Genomic DNA, 17,334 nt, shown 5'->3' on the forward strand with positions numbered 1-17,334 from the left:
TAAACATCTACCCTCACTTATAAAAATTTAGTATATTCACATGAAATATAAGCGCACCTGAAATTTACTCTGGGAAGATATGAATTATTTATTTAACTTTAAAAAAAAAACAAACTCACCAACATCATAATATTTAAATTATGAATTTCCAAGGAGCGTTAATATTATGTAAATTGATTTAATTTTAATGAAATCTCATAGATGGCGCTGTTTTAAATTTGTCTTTATACTACTAAGATTCATTATACTGTTTCTCTGCCAAAATTACTTAAATGATGTAGTTTTTATAGTGTAAAGGTAGACAATAGCATGGCTTACTCAAAAACAACATTTAAACATGAGTCTTTATATTGTACGCTGTCGTAGTACACGGAATACGTAAGAAAAATAAAGGTTCACAGCTCCTCCCCCGAAGGTGATAGCATGATAATATGTATATAACAGCCTGACCCGACCTGTTAGTAATATTCATGCAAAATTTGAAGTAAATCCGTGCAGTACTTTCTGAGATTAGCCTGGACAAACATACAGACAAACAGACAAACCGACAAACAGACAAACAGACAAAAATTCTAAAAACTATGTTTTTGGCTTCTATATCGATTATAGATCATGGATTATGTATTCTTTTAAAAAAATATTCAATGTACAGTTTTGACTTTCCTACGATTTTATTATATGTATAGATACGAGCTTATCGTCGCGTCCGCGTTAAAATGTAGAAGCCCTTCTAACATTGAGAAACACCACACACAAAAAAGAGAGCTTATCGTAAAAGCAAGCTTAGCGTATAATTAGATAAAACCGCTAAATAAACTTTATTTTTTATAAGCTGGTGTCAGACAAAAAATTTGCAAGCGTTTAGAGAAGATATGAAAGAAGGATTGCATCCCTGACATCAAATTCTTATAACAGGGGTCAGGGATTCCTATCAGAAAATAGAATCGAAACGGCTCTCAATGATAACATCAAGTCGTTTCTTCGAGAATAGCATATCTATATGTCGGAGACGGTCAATAGCGCGGATGTAAAACGACTCGAAGCACGAGTTCCGGGAGGTGGCAGCACAGTGAAGTTGGCGGCTTACTTCATGCTTGTACCGGGTCGAGCCGGTGAAGGCTCGCCCTCGGGACGGCACTTCACATTCGAACATCGAAGAGTTCTAGGAACTGTTAACCTTTTCTTTGCTAGTGTTTAATTTAAATGTGTAACGTAACGGTTATTAAAAGTGATTGTATTTAAAATGATGATTGTATTAAAATGACTGTATTGTAAAACTGACATGATTAAAAAGAGCAACTATAGAGTTTCTTGCCGGTTCTTCTCTGTAGATACTGCTTTCCGAATCGGTGGTAAATAAAGAAATGATTGAGTTTGAGGTGTTTCTTTGCTCGATTACCCAACGCAACGCCCACAGCTTGAAAATAGATTCACATTCTACACCTAGCTCCGACATCAGAATTGGGATCAAATCGAGCAAATGAGAAAACACGTGGCGATAACCTCGATACGATATACGATAACCTGATTAAAAGTCAAAGCGCCGCAACCACGTGGCACTTCGATCCAGTTTCGACGGGAACAGCAAAAAGTCGGAAGCCGTATCATCGAGAGCAGCGCCGTGTCATGTCGTGCACCGTGCCATCGCGTCGAGCATCCGGCTTCGAGCATCATGCGTCGAGCGTCATGCGTTGCGCCATGTGGTGCATTACGCATCCATACTGAGCGCCGCGGCACCAAGTTGGGCTCCGCGACACCACGCCAGGCGCTGCGCATCCACGCCAGGCGCCACAATACCACGCCGGGCGTCGCGCTACCATCACTACCATCAACACGTCGAGCCTGAGATCACCGGAACCAGAGCGACGTGTCGACGTGTCGTGCAACTATCCTTCAATCTCATACAAAACCGGTCAGTAGATAACATTCCACTTTGAGTGTACAGTAAGATAAAGAAAGTAGGTTTTCAAAATGTAGTAACTTCAAGTAACTTATTCGAAAGAAAAAGAAATTTTTTGCCAAAAACATTAGTTACAAAATTTATTTTAAAATTAATTGAGGAAAATGGTCACAGCCTCGGCAAAATGCTGCACAAAAACAGCGCTGATTTACAGGTTGTACCAAATGTAACGATTAGATTTTGTTTAAAGTTGTAGCCTACAAGACCAGTGTATAGTTAAATCTTATTGCATTACATTAAACTCAACTTATTTACGCAGTGATGTTATTATTAGGTCGTGCGATATGGCTTTAAGGTTTTGTAGTTAGTTAAAACTTATTCCATTACATTCAGCCCATCTTAGTTACGCAGTGATAAATTATCAGTACCTAGGTCGTGTGACTTGTATTTCACTTATTCAGGGACGCGTTTACTTTAGTAGGTAATTCGTGTTATTTTAAAAATGCTTCGCGGCGTAAGTACTGCCTTCAAGATGAAATTAAGTAACGACTTGTTTTAATGTTTGCAACTTTGCGAATTAACGCTAACAAAGAAAACACATTAATTTGTACACTGCATCCAGATTCTTCAATCGAACGTAAACAATAAACATTCACTTGTCCGTGTATCAGAACAAAAACAGTATGCGAATTGCTTTTAAATTAGTTTCTTAACTACCCGCGTTAGTTTCTTGACTGCCCGCATTAATTTTTTTAAACTACCTGCGTTAGTTTTTATTTAGGCTATAACCCTTGACAAATAGCAATTAATTGCTACACAAAGACAGCCTTATTGCTATTCGATTAAAAACGAAAAGTAATGCGTTAACTAGTGCATTAGAGTTTTATAAACTTTTCGTAGGTTTTATTTAAGGTGATATTTGAGGTTAATTTCTTAAAATAATGTTGTGAACAATTCACAGTATGCAGTTTTTACAATATGCAGTTTTATGAAATGTTACAGATTTACTTTGATCGAATAAAAGGTAAATCGAGGCATTTAGTTTTGAATTTTTACTTGGAGAATTTATTAGGTCCTTATTTAGGCAGTTCATAATACAATGTCGCAGATAATTAGCGTGTTCAAATAAACAGCTGGCCTAAGATAAATGTTATGATTGGAATACGGGTCTAGATTTAGTTTGAGTACGTAACTTGATTGCTTTAAAATTATTTTAACTATCTCATCGACGTTTGGGTCCGTTTAATGTTAAGATATTAAGACTGTTGAAAATAATCTTAAGGTTAATAGCGCCTTTACAGTTTACATACTGTCGTCAGATAATGTCTGTTTAATTGCATAGAGAAAAGAAAAACCCATCCAGGTTTTCTGAAGGTTTTTGAAGTGAAACTTCTTTATCGGGGTTGAAAAAGAAAAATTCTTTCGTTACGCGTGACATTTTTCCGTTACGCACATCGGAGATATATGTGATCGTGATGGTTACGCACCATTTTTTTTCTTATCCCTATCACGCGTGATTCGATATATTTCTGTAAAGTTGCATATAGTAAATTATTTTTTGAAAAATAAGGTCATAAAGAAGTTTCATTTCTTACGTGTGTACACGTACGCGTAGTACACGCACATATTTTTTGTTTTTTTTAGCTTCAAATAAGTCCTAAACGTGGAGTATTCGATAGTACCTAATCGATTTACATCGATAGTACCTAATCGATTTACATCGATGGTACCTAATCGATTTACATCGATAGTACCTAATCGATTTACATCGATAGTACCTAATCGATTTACATTGTGTGCATTTAATGTAATTTCTTGATAATAGTTTTTGTGACTAGCTGCAGTTTAACATCAACTGAATACATCAATTAGGTAGTTGTACAGTAGTTGTTGAGCAGTTCAATCTTAATACGTTGAAACTAAAATTTAGCTCAGCCCTTTTGCCGTTCGATATTAGATTAACAGATGAGTTTAAGCCTACACTTATTAATTGTTTTAAATTAAGTTTTCAAAAGCAAACATACCGTTAGGAAATTTAGCCACATGTAAATTTGCCGATAAAAAAGGGTTTTGAAGTGTTTCTCGCGATTTTTATTTGTAAGCAGATATGTTAACACATGATTACTTTAAATTCAAGTTGGTAAATATTTAGTTGAGAATAAGCTTTCACCACTTTGAGTGTTTTCTGCGGTTCAGTTACGAATTATTCGTTTTAAACTTTTTAAGATGTTATTTTTGTGCTGTTGTCACATTTGTTTGTCAATGATCATAACAACAAAATAAAACTGCTGTTAAAATTTGAGCAAGCTGCACAGGCTATCACTATGATAGACTTGGGAGGTATAATTCAGTAGAGTTGTAGTGGAGTATTATAGTTGTAGCATACTGATGGTTATGTTGTCTCGTACGTTGTGAAGTAAATGTGTGTTGCGTGAAATAATATTGTGATGGTAATGTAGTTCGTCGAAGGATTGTGGTGTTCTATCTGGCATGAAGTCCAGGATAGTAGATGTGTTCTGACCAGTCAGGAGGACTGGGGCAGTATGGTAACCCTGTAAGGCCAGTGTGGGCCGAGGCAGGATAGTAGCTATTTTGGTATCCCGAGATGAATTACCGTAGTAATGTAGTGTGAGAAATGGCGTACGAGGACGCATGATTGTCAGTATGGCTGTATAGGAGATAACTTGAGTTTATTAAAATGAAAAACGATTAAGAATATTGATTCTGTTGGATGAGTAATAGTTCAGTTCAGGTTTCACTTTTTTTTACTGTTGAGCTATTGAATCCTGTAAACACCAATAATCACTTTGAAAAGACAGATTTTGTTTATACTATGTTCGGGTAACTTCACCTTGTTAATATATTGAGGATGCCTGAGGGCCAAGTACCACTTGAAGTTGATTAGTGTTTGAAATTTGAGTTTGAGTTGAGTGGTAGCGATGAATCTTAGTTCGTTTGGTCAGAGAGTGCCAGTAGTCATTTCGTAGCCGTAGTCCGTTGAAATCGGTGTCTGCTATTAGGAGCTATGGCTGCTTATAGTAAACCGTGGATACGCGGTATTACCGTAGTCCGTTTGAAATCGGCGTCTGCTATTAGGAGTACAGATAGCTGCTTGTAGTAAACCGTGGATACGCGGTGGGCGAGTGACGCTGGCGGAGGTTGGGTCTTGTAGAGACCATTGGAATATGGGAGTCCGTGGGACTCGGCATTCGGAGGAATGCGTGTGGAACAAACATGAGGTTTGTTGTGGGGCTTAGTGAAAAGCCAGAGTTTGCATTCGGAGGAATGCGTGTGTGTTGTTGGGCTTAGTGAAAAGCCAGAGTTGGCATTCAGTGGAATGCGTGTGAGATGATGGGCTTAGTGAAAAGCCACAGGCCTCGGATAAGATTCATGCTCTAGTTTTTTGTGATACTTTAATAATGATCTGCTGATGACAATAGCAGTGAAAGTGGTATTTGGTTGCTTAAGCGCTATTTTCTTTTAGTAGTTAGTAGTTCATAAATTTAATCGAAATAATCAGGATTCAATGTTTCATTATTTTAATCAAAATGGTTAATTTCAAAGGGTTGAAGTTGGAAATTATTTTAGGATATTCAAATTTCTATAGGATTCTTTGCTATAGGACGTTTCTTGTACAAATTTCATGATTCTGTGTTCACAAGAAATATCCTGAAGGTATTGATTCATCTTTTGATCGACTGTTATAACTTTTCAAAGCTTAACGGGACGATGGTATGCGATATGAATTTCAAAGGTTTTGATAAATAGACTGATAGACGTACAGACAACTAAGTGATCTTAAGGGTTTAGTTTTTTTAGTTTAGAGGTTTATAAGCCTAAAAATTAAATATCAGAGTTTAATTGTAAAAAATTGTCAGGATTGGCCGAAGAGCATGTACTGTGCGAGATGTTTTCTGTTACAGCACACACATACACGAGGACGTGTTCAGCGCAGGATGGCCGTGTCGGAGACGGTCAATAGCGCGGATGTAAAACGACTCGAAGCACGAGTTCCGGGAGGTGGCAGCACAGTGAAGTTGGCGGCTTACTTCATGCTTGTACCGGGTCGAGCCGGTGAAGGCTCGCCCTCGGGACGGCACTTCACATTCGAACATCGAAGAGTTCTAGGAACTGTTAACCTTTTCTTTGCTAGTGTTTAATTTAAATGTGTAACGTAACGGTTATTAAAAGTGATTGTATTTAAAATGATGATTGTATTAAAATGACTGTATTGTAAAACTGACATGATTAAAAAGAGCAACTATAGAGTTTCTTGCCGGTTCTTCTCTGTAGATACTGCTTTCCGAATCGGTGGTAAATAAAGAAATGATTGAGTTTGAGGTGTTTCTTTGCTCGATTACCCAACGCAACGCCCACAGCTTGAAAATAGATTCACATTCTACACCTAGCTCCGACATATATATAATAAATCTGTAGAAGGGTCAATTCTGTACATTGAAAATATTGAAAAAATAAATAGCAGGGGGTGTTACTGGATCGATACCAAACCCAAATATGTGATTAAAAAAATTTTTGTCTGTCTGTCTGTCTGTATGTGAAGGCATCACGTAAAAACTAACGGTTCGATTTCGATGAAACTCGGTATAATTATACCTTATTATCCTGGGCATAAAATAGGATACTTTTTATCCCGGAAAAATACGTAGAAATAAATAAATCTTAATTTTTCCGCGCGGACGGAGTCACGGGCGGAAGCTAGTTTCAAATAAAATGAGTTATCTCTTGAAAGCAAACATTTCACCAATCATCATTGGTATAATAATGCATGATACTTAGTCAATAAGTTAGCTTAGATAATATAGAGCAAGCTTTTAAATTGATAAAATTAAAGAAGTCGAGTGATACATTATCGAGTATTGTCTTCGTAACAAATTTTATTAAAAAGCAACCCTCCTAATTAAAAACACATGTCCATAGAGCAACGGATGACAACATGACACTATGATAGCGTAACTCTTAATTACCCAAAAACTCAACCCTTAAAAGTAAGACATTGGTTGGGATAAGGGTAATATGCGATGCTGACCAAAAAAAGTATCTTGTCGAGTGAACAGTGTTTCTTAAACGATAGGTGTGATCTCAATCATAGAGCGTGCACGACAAGTCTCATTACGCAGAAAGTCCGGGTGATGCGGAGTGTAAATACTATATGTTACGTGCGCTTTTTTGTTCGCGTTTCTATTTCACCTGAAAACGAACAACGAGATCATTGAACTGCTATTATATTATATTGCGATTTGCGATGTCTCTTGGAAACTGATTATGGCATAGTTGTCACTCTCTAGTTATGTTATGCATTACAATAAATGCATTCGTAATCATTGAATTGCCATTCAACTTTACTGTTCTTTTTTTCAGTCTGCTATTTTATAATGGTCTTGCATACAAACTCATTAGAGTCATAACATACTTAAGTCAATCTTGTTGATGTTTTCTTGAAAATTGTCGTTGTTAATTGCAATGATTCGGTTGCTCTACCAATATCGAAGTTTTGATAAATCAAATAGGTTGAGATCCAATATCTAAGGAGCCATTCCGAGATGCTAAGTAGCAAATTCAAGCCACCAACCATAAATTGTGACGATAATCGTCTATCTTTTGCTATTTTGCCGAAGGGCACAAAATAAACTTCTACATTAAATACATTAGAGAAGTAAGGACATCAATTTACTCCCCCGAGTCAACAGACCCAACCCGTCGTGTCCGTTACGATAACAGGAAATTTAGTAATAATTTTTCTGAGCCGGAACAAAGAAAACAGCTACAAATTGTTCGCTAACTACTGCCAAGCCTGTATCTAATGGAAAAACAATTGTCTCAATTATTATTGTACTATTGCTTGGTGAAAATGATGAAACTAGATAGAAGCAATGTTTATGTCTGTATATTGTATCATAATATAGCGATTAATAAAGTGCAATGTGCATACGGCATAGGTACCAATCTATTGTTAGTAGTTGAAAGTGAGTACATATTATATTCCAGAAATACTTTAATTCTCGACTCTACATTTGAATAAAAAATATTCTTGGAAGTCAAATAAATTAAGAAATTTCGTCGATAGATTTACAACCTTTCTACAGTTACGAACCTACAACTCAAAATTGCATTTGTAACTTGTATATTACCTACCATATATTTATTCGTTTCGTAATATCGTAAATGTAAGTTTGTAAGTAAATGTAGTAAGAATAACGTGGGAGTCTCCGCCGCGTCACGCTCGGGCTGCGCCCTCCGCCCTTCGCCCTGCACCTGTGTTCACGCGCGGCTGCTCCTGCACTTGACTTTCTGCGGAATTTATTGGTTTATCCATAGCTATGTACACTGTACAGTGCAAAAATTACATCGCTTCCTGTTCGTCAACCTTCTTTATAACGGTTATGAAAATATAAGCAAGCAATACAATGAAAGATTGTAGATAGGCACACAAGTAAAATATTCTCTTATATAAATAACATGAGAAGAAAAAGAGTGACACACAGAAATAATGTTTATAAATAACGCAACTCGCTGTTTTTCGTGACTCTACCACATTATAAAACATCTATCCAGAATTGAAACTTACTTAGTACAAAAATTCCTAACCTAAAGGTTATATGATAATCGCTTTTAATAATAACATTAAAATTCTACGATAAGGTAGGTAATACAAGTTTTCTATGAAGCTTTTAGTATGCAGGCGTCTCGTGTTACATCGTTTATTATATTTCATAATCACATAATCTTTGTAACATGACTTCATTAGACACGTGGTGATCTCCGCGTAGAAATTGTAGAAAATTGTAAGATAGTATAATGTTAACAGCCCGGCCTGTAATTATGCAAAATCAACCAATGCTTTCGCGTTTAAATAATTTATAAGAAATTTCTTTGTAACGATATGAGATTTTAATTAAAAGATAAGTCTATTATGATGAAAAGGAGCGTTTAAATTGTTTTTTAAGACACCATAATTGATTGCATTCATAAAGAGGTAGCCCATTCGCTATTTATTACTGTCGTATAACTTTATTAATTATTTTATTATTATTGAGGAACTAGTAATATAAGACACAAGTCAGTCACCTATATTCGCATTTGGGTAACTAATCTTCATCTGAGGCATGAGACGTTCACATAGAGTTCAAATACAGCGAAATCTGTCGAGAAGCATTTAAAATCTATGATAAAATAATTACAATCGAAGCGAATGTGTATTACGCACAGCTCCATTTGGGGAACACAACTTGTTACATTATTAATCAGTATATGATTATGCGTCTGCAATTAACTTTCATTATCATATAATTTGTCGCTTTAATTTATGCGTGTTTCTTGTAATTAAGAGATTGTTAGAGGCAGTGACATCGCGTCTCTAGGAACCGCAAACTAAGCGTAATTTGCACTCGATTTCTATAATATAATCGATGATTTCCTACTAGAACATTTCCGCGTATCACTTCACACTTGATATATTATTTCCTTTACTCATTATAATGTGTTATGATAACGACATGTGGCGCAGAACCGAGAACGCGTGAAAGGATAAACGAAGTCAGAAAAAAATATCATAAAAAACTATTATCTCAATGTAAAAAACGTCAATAATTTTTTTATTTTCGTTATTTGAATAATTCATAATATTATAATAGCTCAAATAAAATTATCAATATTTATTATTACGCTATAAATCAGCTTTTTAAATATTCATTTCAATAATTTTCAAATTAAAATGATTTATGAGATTTGTGTGCGTAGGTAATAGCTATAAAACAATTTCCAACGGTTAATTTTGTTAATTGATTTTTATGTAAACATAACTGCTTTTCTCCTACTAAAGTACCTATTTGTTTTCATACATTTAACCGAGCCATATTCGTTGCCAATAATTTATCTTTATAAATATGTGTTTATATATTTTATCGTAAAAATTTCGATCACTGGGCTACCACTAGTTTGAATGAATGCATCGTTTGTGACTAATTAGAGAGCCACATTTCTGCGTGTCTATGAGACTGCATACATTTTACTGATTGCAGAGGTATGCAGGCGTTTGTTTATAATATCAATGTAAGCAGGTGAAGTGTTAAATATATTCTTATATGGTAAAATGTGTATTGGTTCGATGTTATTCCATGAAATATTTTCCGTTTAAAATAATCGTTTGTTAAAGTTTGAAAAGCCCCAAAGGCGATGTCGGTTCATGGTTTTACGAGAAAGAATAAAAAAATCAGTGTGGCTTGGGACCGGTTCGTGCACGCCTTGCTATCAGAATTTTGATACCAATCCTCATCGGAACAATTCCAAAGCACATTCACAGAAATAAGTACTGAAATAGATTAAAATTCGTAGAAATGGTTACCTATTGAAAGATGATTATAGATTAAGTTTCAATTGCATCATCAACTCTACATACTTTCAACTCTAATTTTAACATCCCAAATATGTAGGAATGTTAACTATGTAATTTAAGCCGTGGCATATCAAAACTGACCCCAAGTTAGGTACAACTTGCAAGATTTATACGGAATGTCAAAATGTGATTAGAAATGATTTACGATGTATGATTTATGGAACATTCACTTTAGTTACTTCACTTTCGATGAAATAAAAATATAAGATCTCTATCTGAATGTAAATATATATTACATAGGTACACACGCGTTTTTGGCACCCGTTGATTTATAATGATTAATGGAATGCGATCTGATACGTTTCGTGGAGTGTGAAGTGTGAATATTTTTTGTTCATCTGTGGTGAATCTTAAAGGTTAACACTTTTTTTGTAATGATACATGGCACCATGTCATCATATATTTTATTACCTTCATGCGATTAGACTGCACCTGCGACGGATTACTAAAAATAGAGAAAGTAGCATGGGATTAAAAAATATATATTTTAATAAGGGTTTGATATAAGGCTTAGATCTTGTTATCATGATTGCACGGTTCAAAGGATACTATAGTATTATTTTAACGGAAATTGAGGTTTGGACACAAATTTATGGATTCATTGTGTAGCAAGTGTGAGAAACTTATTTGGACAGTACTTAACGTGTTTTATTGTCGCGCGATGTTTGGTGAGAACCGTTTTGTTATTGGCTCCAAGATTCGACAAAATTCAATATTTACTCTATTTAAATATTATTTTTAAAATGTCTCTGTGATACTTTTAAACAGGAATATATCCTACTAGAGTAACAAACACACACACACACACCTTCACAAACTTGTGAAGATGTGTGTGTGTGTGTTTGTTACTCTTTCACGCAAATACTTCTGAACCGATTACAATGCAATTTAGCACACATATAGAGGGTAACTTGGATTAACATATAGGATAGGTTTCATCCTGGAAATCCCACTGGAACGGGAACTATGCGAGTTTTTCTTTAAAAACGCGGGCGAAGCCGCGGGCGGAAATCTAGTGTTTATCTAAACGTTGTTAAAGCAACGACTGAATTAGTCTCTCTTTAAGTATTTAAATTAAAGTACTTAAAGATAACATAGTCGTCGTTTCTTTAAAAATATACTGTTTTTAATCTGCCTTTGACTACTAATGAGCTTGTATGTATGATACCGGTTGGTAAATTAATTTCATCGTATTTATTGGCGAAAATTTTCTCGATATTTTTAAGATAATTAATCGTATAACTTTTTGTGGATAGACATACACATAATATACCTACTTCTTACTTTTCACGTTTCACATAGATTTACTTATAGAGTAGAGTAGTTCCTATAGAGCTCTACATTTTTCCAGAAACAACGAAAGAGCGAGCTATTGGCATACGTAGGTATACATTTTCAATTTATGTTCGTTGTAAGTACCTATACAACAGGTATTACGTTACTAAATGAAACAAAATTTGTTAAGCCTTATAATTATAGATAAGGTTTATTTATTTATGCTGGAATAACTTAATTATGTGACAACCTGTTTATTATAATTAGAAACACTAATAATAGAGAGTAAGGCGTAAGAAAGTAAGTGGCACTTTTTGTAAATTATAACAGATATAGGCTGTCTTTGTTATAAAAAATATTTTGATTTAGTATGTAACCTATTTATAATTATACAAAAAATATTACAATTTATTACAAGAAAAATATCAAAATATTATTATTTCGTAAATACGGGTGAGAAGTGACCTTAATTTAGTTTTATTTAACGAACAATTTCTCTACCTTATTATTATTTTAATTTAAGCTACAAGTATATTCAATAACGACGCGTTAAAACGCCCGTGTATCACCAGCCTAACATTTCCACGTCTCAAGATAACGCTCGGCGCTCTATTGATGCGTCCGCACGTAACGCCTGGTGATTAGTTTATCTAGCCGGAAAGACGTCATCTGCGCAACATACCCTTCTGTAGAAATATATCGTCAAATGATGACCGTTAGATAACGAACGTGTCAACTTACTAATTATGAAATTTTGTATCTTTCTTTGGATGTTTATAGGTTACAGAATAGTTTTAGTAATAGGTAAAAGCTTCATATTATATAATATTACCTATAGGTAATGAATGTCTGTCTGGTGGTCATTAAACATTAATTGTTCATTTGAGTCAATATCTATACTAATATTATAAAGCTGAAGAGTTTGTTTGTTTGTTTGTTTGAACGCACTAATCTCGGGAACTACTGGTCCGATTTGAAAAATTCTTTCGGTGTTTGATAGCCCATTTATCGAGGAAGGTTATAGGCTATATTTCATCACGCTACGGGCAACAGGAGTGGAGCCACGGGGGTGAAACCGCGCAGAGCAGCTAGTAATAGATAAAATATGCAACCTTAAGGAATCGGTACTCAAATTCTCAAAAACCTGCAGAAAATAAATCACAACCCCGTAGACATCAAATTCATATCCATGAACATCTAAAATTATTAATTTCTATACGACTCAAAGACAATGAAGGAAATAGCAAAGCGTTAGAACAGGAAAGGGAAAAAGGATTTAAGCTTCAGGAATTTTTTTTTTTTTTTTTTTTTTTTTTTTATGTGAAGAGCAGGCAAACGAGCAGACGAGTCATCTGATGGTAAATGATCATCGTCGCCCACTTGCACCCACAATACCAGGGGTATGGCGAGTGTGTTGCCGGCCTTTAAGGTAGGTGTACGCTCTTTTCTTAAAGGTCCCCAAATCGTAACTCATTGGAAACACTGCCCGCGGGAGCTGATTCCAAATTTCGGTAGCACGAGGCAAAAAACTTCTTCTAAAGCGAACAGTTGTTGATCGCCAGCTGTCCAGATGGTATGGGTGGAATTTCAGCTTATGACGTGCCGTACGATGGTGGAATTCAGCAGCAGGCAGTGCACCAAACAGTTCTTCAGAGCACTCCCCATGATAAATGCGGTAAAAGACGCATAAGGAAGCGACTTCTCTACGCAATGCCAAAGAATCAAGCCGATCGGTTAGACTTGGCTCGCCAACGAGTCGCACAGCTCTCCGTTGAATTCGGTCAAATGGAAGGAGATACTGTTGAGGTGCACCGGCCCAGAGATGGGAGCAGTATTCCATATGCGGCCTGACTTGCGCCTTATAAAGGTTAAGGCGATGGCTCGGAGTGAAATACTGCCCCACTCTACAGAGTACACCTAGTTTCTGCGAAGCTAACTTAGCTTTACCTTCCAGATGACAAGAGAACTGCACATCACTCGAGATTTCGAGTCCAAGAATTCCGATACTGGCTGTGGCTTTTAGAGGAGTACTTTGAAAAACGGGAGTCGCGATAAAGGGATTCTTCTTAGCGGTAAATGCGCAGACTTGTGTCTTATTGGGGTTAAATTGGACCAGGTTAATTCGACCCCAATTCGAGACTTCATCTAAGGAAGTTTCGATTACGGACACAAGATCGTTCCGGCACTCAATGACGCGATCCCGAGAAATATTGCTGCAGCCGGCATAAACTGCATCACACGTACTGTCGTCTGCATAGCAATGAATGCTGCTAACGCGCAGCAAATCATTGATATGCAGAAGAAACAGTGTGGGAGACAGAACGCAGCCCTGAGGTACACCAGCATTCACGAGCTTAGGTTCGGAGCATGAACCGTCGACCACGACTGTCATACTACGCTCAGTGAGAAAACTGGTGACCCATCGGCAAAATTTCTCGGGAAGCCCATAGGAAGAAAGCTTCGAAAGAAGCGCTTTGTGCCAGACCCGATCAAAGGCTTTCGCTATGTCCAAGCTGACCGCCAACGCTTCACCCTTGCTCTCAATCGCCTCCGCCCAACGATGTGTTAAATATACTAGAAGATCACCAGCCGATCGTCCGTGACGGAATCCATACTGACGGTCACAGATCAGCTGGTGCTCCTCCAGATACTTGAGCAACTGGCGATTGATAATGGATTCCATTATCTTGGAGAGCAAAGAAGTGATAGCTATGGGTCGATAATTGGACGGGTCTGAGCGATCGCCCTTTTTCGGGATAGGATGCACTAAAGCTGTCTTCCATGAGTTCGGGACAACGCCAGTAGAGTAGGAGTGCCGGAAAAGTCGCGTGAGAACCGGAGCCAATTCAGGTGCGCACATCTTAAGCACTATGGGAGGAATACCGTCAGGGCCACTTGACTTATGGACGTCCAGGGAAAGGAGTGCTTTACGCACTGCTCTCTGACTGAAACGAATGTCGGGCATAGATGCATCACATCGTGGAATGGTAGGTGGTAAGTACCCTGTGTCGTCCAACGTCGAATTAGCAGCGAAGAGAGAGCCAAGAAGGTCGGCTTTCTCTTTTGCTGTGTGGGCTAACGAGTCATTCTCCATGCGCAGAGATGGTAAGGACGGCTGACAAAAATTCCCTTGCACAGCTTTAGCGAGGGCCCAAAAGGCTCGAGTTCCCGAAGGAAGTAGGGCAAGTTTTTCGCCAAGCTTAGCAATGTGCTCTGCCTTCGCTCTTGCAATAGCCTTCTTGAAGGACCTAGAGGCCGAGTTTAATTCTCTTTTCAATGGACGGGCGTTTGGATCACTAGATGCGAGTGCATTGGCCCAGGCCTGGTAGCAATCTTGTTTACAGCGAGATGCCGATTTGCAAGAGCGACCAAACCAAGGCTGGGACTTGCCGCCCACGGGAACAACGGAGTTTGGAACAAAGAGCTCCATTCCCTGAAGCACCACATCGGCGACAGAGTCAGCACACGCACTAGGATCATTCGCGGAGAAACAAACTCGACTCCAGGGATATGATGAGAAGAAAGTACGCATCCCATCCCAATCTGCAGACTTATAGTGCCAAACGCGACGGTGGCCTGCACGTGGAGGCCGAGGTAGGTGCAAGATTGGCACTGAACTCCGGACTAGGCAGTGGTCGGAAGAGCCCATAGGAGCATCGACATTTACCTGGTAGCCCTCCGGATGGGAAGTCAGCAGAAGGTCCAACAAAGAAGGCGTATGGTCCTCAATATCGGGAATTCGCGTGGGCGATGATACCAATTGAGTGAGGTTATAGGCAAGAGCGAAGTCGTGTACAGATCTACCTGCGTGGTCGGTTGTTCGTGACTTGAGAAATTCAGCATGATGAGCATTAAAGTCACCAAGGACAACAATTTCTGCAGCAGGAGTCTGATTAAGCACGGTGTCAACCGACGACTGAATGTGCTCAAAGAGTCGGTCCGATTCGTCGTTTCCGCTATGGGACCTATAGAGGCACGCATAGATGCGCGGGTGGTCGTCGCATTCCACACGTAGCCAAAGGATGGAAAGGTCCCTACCTTCAAGATGACCAAGGCGACGAAAGCAGATATCTTCCCGGATGTAAGCGCATACACCAGCGCGGGGTAGAAAATTGTGCTCCAAGCTAAAGCCTGGGTAACTAAGGTATGATACATCAGACGGTGAAGATATCTGAGTTTCGGTTAGAAACAGTAAGGCCGGCTTCGCCGTTTCGAGGTGGTAATGCACGGCGTTGATGTTAGAATGAATACCCCTGATATTGCAAAAGTTAACGCGGAGCGTGGAAAGGGGTGCGCTGGTCTTTCTGCTCTTTTTGCCTGGTGAGGAGGTAACGAGCGGTATTTTGCCCTCCCCAGAATACGTAGGGCGGCCCGAACGAGATTGTTCAGGGAGGGATTCTCCAGCATCAATGGAGCTGGTACCCTCCTGGGGTAAATTTCTGTTAAAAACCGCTGCCATGATGCTTAAAGGGAGGGGGGGGGGGAATGGGCTACCGGATTCCTCACTCACCCTATGCGAAACGCAAATTAATGCTTCACGCCGGTTTCCTGTGAGGTAGTGGTCCTGCCCCGGACGAACTACAGCCCGTTCGTGCTACATACAGAGACTGTATGCAGCTGTAGTTCTACCACTCTAAACTAATCGCCAGAGCCTCGTTTGTAGACCAGCAGGGTGCACCACGAGCAGGTGAGGTTGGCTTTGGCCAAAAGGTGTTATATGGCCATGACACCCCGAAATTGTGTCGTCATGTTCCTTTTAATTGTCGTTTCCTGATTTTCAAATATTTAAGTATGTTATATATTATGTTATTATTAAATTATTTTAAACCTGCTTAATAATAGTAATAAGTAGTGAACTTTATAAATGACGTAAGTCCTAATGGTCCTAAGCTTTTCGTTTTGCTTCGTCATTGCTGTGAGATAAAATGTGTATGGCTTATATCTAAGCTGGTGATTTATATAGCAATAAAACCCGCAAATTATGATATTCAACACTTATTTATTAGATATAAAATGATATAAATACTTGAAAGTGAATACACCTGCTGACTCTAGGTCACCATAGCCATTTATAGACCGTATCGACACTTCATTAAGAGGTATGCGGTTAAGCACGAGCTCCTAATGCGTTTTATCTGAATTTTCTTGCTTAATTATGTTCGTATGATTTCTCGTTTTTTATTTAATCTATAATAAGATAAAATTGCAAAAAAGTATGGACCAATATTTTGCTAAATAATTTTTTGAATAAATACGATATTTACGAAATTTCTATATGCCTACAGAAATTTTACATACCTCGATGATCTTATAAACCTACATGCATAGAATTAATACATTACTGAAGTAATCTTTAATCAGTATCGTACAATGTGGAGGTCTATTTACACATACTATTCTTTGAAGCTGAAAGTTAGCTGTACATATATAGAATATTTCCTAGCGTTAAATAAATTCCAACTATGTACCATAATCGGGCGAGAGCTTTCATAGTTTATCAGATAAACACCGCATGTGACGCCGGGGCTATTATATGTAAATCTGGCGTTGGGAATACGAAGATTATTGCGATAACAGATTTATAAATGGATGGCATTACTTACACGGTAGTTGAGTGGTAGTGTACGACTGGACGTAGCAATATGTGAAAATATCAAGCCTAATTGTTGAGGGCTACAACCATGTAGGGATTCCAATTAGGTACCAACGGTGTTTGAGAAAAGACAAGAAAAATGAAATTTTTAAT

General features: G+C 37.8%; 1 protein-coding gene across 2 annotated transcripts in view; it reads left to right on the top strand.

Annotated features, from left to right (window-relative positions):
• The window catches only part of sprt (PDZ domain-containing protein sprite), a 54,427-nt gene that overhangs the window by 13,996 nt on the left and 23,097 nt on the right, over positions 1-17,334 (top strand). The gene's annotated exons all lie outside the window — the stretch shown is intronic.

The sequence above is a fragment of the Colias philodice genome, chromosome 9 (assembly GCF_061535455.1).
Source record: "Colias philodice isolate Cphi_HAF_F1 chromosome 9, ilColPhil1 Martin Lab GWU primary, whole genome shotgun sequence".
In the NCBI taxonomy this organism is placed as follows: Eukaryota; Metazoa; Arthropoda; class Insecta; order Lepidoptera; family Pieridae; genus Colias; species Colias philodice.